General features: G+C 38.4%; 1 protein-coding gene across 1 annotated transcript in view; it reads left to right on the top strand.

Moving 5' to 3' along the window:
* Tmem65 (transmembrane protein 65) overlaps positions 1-2,021 on the top strand; it is a gene marked incomplete in the record, with an annotated part of 52,119 nt that extends 50,098 nt beyond the window's left edge. The window contains 1 exon segment of the mRNA XM_017801200.2: positions 1-2,021.
* Between the last annotated feature and the right edge of the window lie 4,100 nt (positions 2,022-6,121).

The raw sequence follows: 6,121 nt of genomic DNA, 5'->3' as shown, positions 1-6,121 counted from the left end.
ATATATTAGAAATGAGTACAGATTTTAAGTATTTTAAGTATATCCTATAATTCATTTTAATTTTTGAACCATGCTGTCTTAAGAGCCAGAGGTTAATCCAAAAGAGCAATTATCTGGTCTCCCTCTTACATAAAACCATATGTGCTAACAAGTGTACTTATTTCTAGTTGATTTTTTTACCTTTAGTTTCCCAATATTGAGTAATTACATGGTGAGTTCTGGTGTCTGAGGGAAAGAAAATGATTAGAGTTTTTAAAAATAGGGATTAAAGAATTATGGTGATTCAAGGATTTTCAGATAACATTTGGAAATTAGGTAGAACATTTATTTTAGATAAATGGAAAATGGAAACTCTCAGAAGGTTCATGGTGTAAGTGGTGAGGTTCAAGTGATATCTGGAAAGCTGGTGAGGCACAGTTACACTGCAGTGGAGGCTTCTTTCCCCTGAAGTATTTTCTCATCACAATCAAATGGGCTCAAGTGCCCTGTGCTCATAATCTTCGTCTCATTATATCCTGTTTGGTGATTTTTTTTCTGGATAGTTTCTTTTGAAGTAAAAAGCTGTATTTTATATTTTGCGTTTTGCTATATAGTCTAGTCATGAGGAGAAACCCTCTGTCCCATTCTTGGGCTTCTTCTTTCTTGCGGTGATTAAAACACATGCTTGGTTAATGTTGCTTATTTATTTCTAGTCTTGTATATCTTACCTAAGTATAATCATGTAAGAGTCATAAATTTTAACTTTTGAGCCTTTTAAGTTTTTTCACATGTGTTCTGTTACACATGCTAAAAAAATTCCTTGTAATGAGTAAAGACATCATGGAAGAGAGAAACTGAATTAGAATTTATTCTTTTGGTTATTAAAATTATTTATGTTCCTAAGTAGATGCAAAGGAAGACACTCTCATGTGGTGACTGTATTTTCAGGTCTTACTTTGGAGTTTTGTCTGCACATAATTACTTTGAGCTCTTATTTTTGAAGGAGATATTTTTTCCACAAGAAAATTTGTCCTAAACTCTCCCTTATTGACTTCAGAGTGATTTAGTACCACTGATTTACCGTAGATTTTAAGGGAAAACCTTGAAATATAAAGATAAGTACATGAAATTCTCTTGATTATATCTGATCAAATTAGAACTGCACAACTTGAAATCTTAAACTGATCTGGGTTTTGCATCTTCCACGTACCACTGGACACCAGAAAGGAAATTTCAGGTTAATAGGGTTAGAATGCGGATTTAGCTTTCTTTTGTAAATGGGTGAATGCTTTTGTCCCTAATTTGTGTATTTAATGGCTGTCCTGTTCTTTTTTTTTTTTTTCAAGTATTGTATTGTGGTGCTTAACTTTCCTTCTTATTAAATCCCATTTCCAGAAACTTGTCATGCAAGTTTAGAAAGCACTTTTGATGATTGGTGTGCTTTTTCTTCCTCTTAAAACAGCCTAGACCTACTATTAGCAGAATTTCTATTAATAGAATTAGGACAGTTTATTGAAAGTCTTGTTATTTGAGTTATCAAAATGTGAATAATGTTCACAATGAAAGACATTCTAATTTTCAGTCACAAAACTGAATAATTAATAAAAAATTTGAATCTGTAAGATACTTAATTTTCCCAAACAAAAAGCAAAGTCCCTCTGTCCTTAGCCAAAGGCACACGGTTCTTTCAAGCTCTTGTCCTGTAACATGGTGCTTTGCACACTGTGATTTCTGAGGATGGTTTCTTTTAAGGTAATGACTCCATGTGATCTTCGTTCCTGTTGCTCACCACAGAGACTCTGATGTCAGATGGAAACTGGACCTCCTTGTTTCTCAGCAGCTGTTCTATCAGGAGCACTAAGCTACGGTGAAACGCATCATGAGCTGCTTTAGGACTGTCTGTTCAAAATTCCTGTTGTTCATGTATTATGATTTATTGACTTGTTGATGCATGTAAACTGGGTGCATTTTATTGCCAACAGTATGTTAAATAGTGACCAATGTTTTTACAAAGGAATTGAACAAAAAATATCTTTTGAGAACTTTGGAATGGAATGTGGTTTTGATTTTAAAGTTTGATTTTCTTACTAATCTCAGGGGGGCAGAGTAATCTGTCACTGAAGGAAACAGGATTAATGAATGTAGATTTGCCATGAGGTGGTACTGATGTCACTGAGACAGCATTTGGAACTTTCCCTGCCCCCTCCCTTGACACTTGACATTGAACCTTATGGAATGTGAGAGAAGAGTGATCCCATAAGGAGCTGTGAGTGGTGGATGGGTGGTAGAGTCAGGTATTTACAGCAGTGCTGGCCATGTAGTTTATGTATCCGTGGACTGGAATTAGATGTCCTCATGTATACAGTGAATGCCTTTAGTTACTGTGCAGTAGGGACATCATTTGCATACACTTTGCAATGCCTTTTCTTTTTATCTCCAGTTCAAAGAATCATCCGTAACCTAGAAGAAATCTCAAGGAGGTTCATTTAGTAAATTCTTTGACTTTGATTATATACAATGAGCTAGGGTGATCCGGGTAACTGAAGGAGGTTGGGGCATGAACAGTGTGGATGTCTGTGAGACAGGTAGGCTAAACTACAGGAAACTGCTTTCAAGTTCATCTCAGACATACAAAATGGTATTTTGCTTTGGAGTACACTGTCAACTCTCTGTTTCATATCATTAATGTTTTGATTAACCCTGCAGATTAATACTTAAGATGAATACCCAGATTATTTACTGATAGCCCAGAAGAAAATCACCCAGAAGCATGGAGAAGTGATCTTGGAATTCAAAAGGTGTTAGGAGAATCTACCCATAAATAGTTTGTTAGGAGTTTACAGTGAAACCTTGCTAACAAGTCACTTGTTTTCACCAAAGCAACAGATGCTGCTAGTGTATGTGATGAGAACTAATGTTAGAATTAGTTTATGTTTCTCCCTTTGACTTTAGAAATGGGGCAGTAATCAAAGGAGGAATATAACTTCAGCTCAAGGTGTTAGGTTTTTGAGGATCTCCTGATCTTATCATCTAATATGCTAACATGTGAGCTATACATTGGTACAGTGTTTAGTATTAGGTGCTACACAAAAGTGGGGTTTAAGAGGTAGTTACATTAAAAAACGAAATTGAAGTACCTGAGTTAGAAATGTTTTCTTCTTGCCCAGTCCCATTTCTTTTGTCTGGTGTGCCTTCCTGTCTAGTGTGCCTTCCTGTCTGTCTGTCTGGTGTGCCTTCCTGTCTAGTGTGCCTTCCTGTCTGTCTGTTTGGTGTGCCTTCCTGTCTGTCTGTCTGGTGTGCCTTCCTGTCTAGTGTGCCTTCCTGTCTGTCTGTCTGGTGTGCCTTCCTGTCTAGTGTGCCTTCCTGTCTGTCTGGTGTGCCTTCCTTCCTCCTCTTCCTTGTTTTCCTTTCCTCAGTCTCGAGCTGATGGAAATAGTTTTGAGGATACAGTAATGTTCCTGGGAGAAAGCATTTTCTTCCCCACCCCTACTTGGGAGGAGAACAAATACAAGTTAATGTAGTTTATTTCACTAACATTGTTGACCTTTCTTCCACATTGACTCTGATAAAGGCCCCACATTTCATAAGGAAAGGATTAACTGTGTTTTAAATCTCAGACTCCCAAAAGATGAGATGTCATCGCTTTGCTCACTGTCTCCAGTGCTCTGCACAGAGCCTGGCACATAGTAGATGCTCAGTGGTTATTTGTTTGATGAGGGAACACAGTCGCCATCACTGATTTTCTGTTTGGTACTGGAGTGCTGTCTTGCTCTTCAGCCCCTCTATCAGTTCTAACAGATTATTCCCATGTCATTCTGCCACTCTGACCTTGCTTTTTACTTCCAGTGGGTTGGTTATTCTGCAGGCAGTTCTCTGGGCCTTTTTTTTTTTTTTATTACAGGTATCCAACTGCTGAGTGAGAAATGCAGTGTGCACATGCGTTCTTTCTTTAAAAATCTATTTCAAAGAAATGGGTAATTCCTTGGTTCACTCTTGGTGAACATGTGTTAGAACTAATGGTTACCAGTTGACTTGCCTTTAGCCTGTTCTAGTTTTTTTCTGCTGAGGGTTCATACCAGGTATATTGGTCTACTGTTTTGAAACTCACTCTGCCCCCCCCTTTTCACTCCACTTCTGGACTTAATGGAATGCATGTTCTCATACGAGAAGAGCTTTGTGATTGTATCTTAAATTCAGTGCTATAAACCAATGATTTTTAAGCCTTTTGGCTTCAAAACCCTTTTAAATATTTAGGTTCCCCAAACAGCTCTTGTGTATGAAGTTTATATAGATATTTTATGTTAGATGAAAACAAACAAGATATAAGAAATAATTTGCTAGTGTAATACAACCACAAGCCAATTTCTTGTTTACATAAATGATAGATATTTTGTAGAAATTCTTTTTACAAAAGCTAGTAAGGAAAGTAGCACTGTTTTACATTGTTGGCAAATATCTTTAATGTCTGGCTTGCTAGGAGATAGCTGGATGTCTCCACATTTGATCTGTTGGATATGTTGTTTGCTTTGGAGAAAATAAAACCTCACACAGATACCTGGTTGCAAAAGGAAGGCATATTTTAGTCACTGTATGACTGCGTTTCTGAACCCAAACTGAGCAAGGCAGTTTCTGAAAGGCTAGTCAGTGTGGACTGACGCTGCACAGGGAGATTTTTTTTCCTTGAGTGACGTTAGCATCCATTGTTTTGTTTTACACCTTGACTTTTTTTTTTTTCTTGCTTGATTTTGTGATGTGTGCATTCAACATCTGGAAATCATTGCTCCACTAAGTTATATAGACCACCATATCCAAATTTTAAAGTTATATTTGATAGACCAGCAATCTCATTCATGAAGGCCTTTAAAATAAGTTGTCAAGTTCAAATGATGGATACACGCTCCCAAAAGTCTGATCTTTATTGAAAGCTTAAATCAGCATTGGCAGTACACGCCATGAGCTTTCCTAAAGTGCCACTTCACTTTGTTCTTGTTTAGGATGTCAGTCAGATATCCCTGAGTAGTCTCACATGTGCTCACGACAACCATCATCTTGCCGTCCCCATTATAGCATTTCCCATTTCTTCATTAGAATACTCAAGAATCAAGATTTGAAGTAAATAACTTCTGCCTTGTGGAACATCGAGTGAATTGTAAGCGCCTGAAATGAACACACAACTTAGGGCCTGCTTGTTTCTAGGGTGCTTTGATCCACATTGCCTTTTCTTTCCCCCTCCCTCCCTATGCCATTCTCTTCTTTCTTCTCTCCTCCCTCCTCTTCCTTCACTTCGTTTCTTTTCCATCTAGTTGCCCAGGTTGAGCTCAAATTCCTGGGCTTACGGGATCTTGCTTCACCCTTCCATAGCTGGGCTGTAGGTGCATGCCCCTGAACTGGAATTCTACCATTGCTTTGCTCCCTTGGTAAACATGTCACTAGTGAAAAAGGTAGCAGTGCCTTAGTGTATTATGAAAAATGTTTTTACCTACCAGAGTTCTACCAAATCCTTGAAAATTTGCAGACAGTGCCTCCACTTTGAGAACTATCTTAAACTATCCTAATTACACTAGCTCTAGCTGCAAGCAACAAAATCCCACAATGATAGCTGAAAGATTGTTTCATGTATAACATTACTGTAACATGTTCAGAGCTGATGTAGAGGTTACCCTTGAGGAAGTGGTTAGACACTTAGATGTTCCTGTTCTGCCTTATGTACAGCTTTCACCCTTAAAGCCATCTCATCATCTAAACAGCTACTTCAGCCCCACATTCTGCCCCAGAGTCAGGAATTACAAAGAAAGGCAAAGGGCTCAAATGGACATTTTAGTTGGCACATGACACATTGCCATCACCTGAACCCATACCTGGAAGAGAAGCTTGGATATGTGTCATTTCTGTATGGCTAAGTGTATAGAAATTAGGAGAGAAGGGCCTCTTGGGAGACAATTAGCCATCTGTTGCAGACTACCACTGTAGCTACCAAGTATTCATGCCTTTCCTGTCCTCTCAGTATGAAAGACCCATCCATAAGAGCAGGCCCAGGTTTCTGAGTACTGGCTGCATTACTCTTGAAATGCACCATCCTGCTGTGGCTCCTTGGTATCAGCCTGTAAGTGAAAAGCAGCTGCCCCAACATACCCAGCATGTG

Source organism: Nannospalax galili, unplaced genomic scaffold, assembly GCF_000622305.1.
Source record: "Nannospalax galili isolate Female #2095 unplaced genomic scaffold, S.galili_v1.0 scaffold380, whole genome shotgun sequence".
Taxonomy (NCBI): Eukaryota; Metazoa; Chordata; class Mammalia; order Rodentia; family Spalacidae; genus Nannospalax; species Nannospalax galili.
This window is presented reverse-complemented; position numbering and strand designations above follow the sequence as displayed.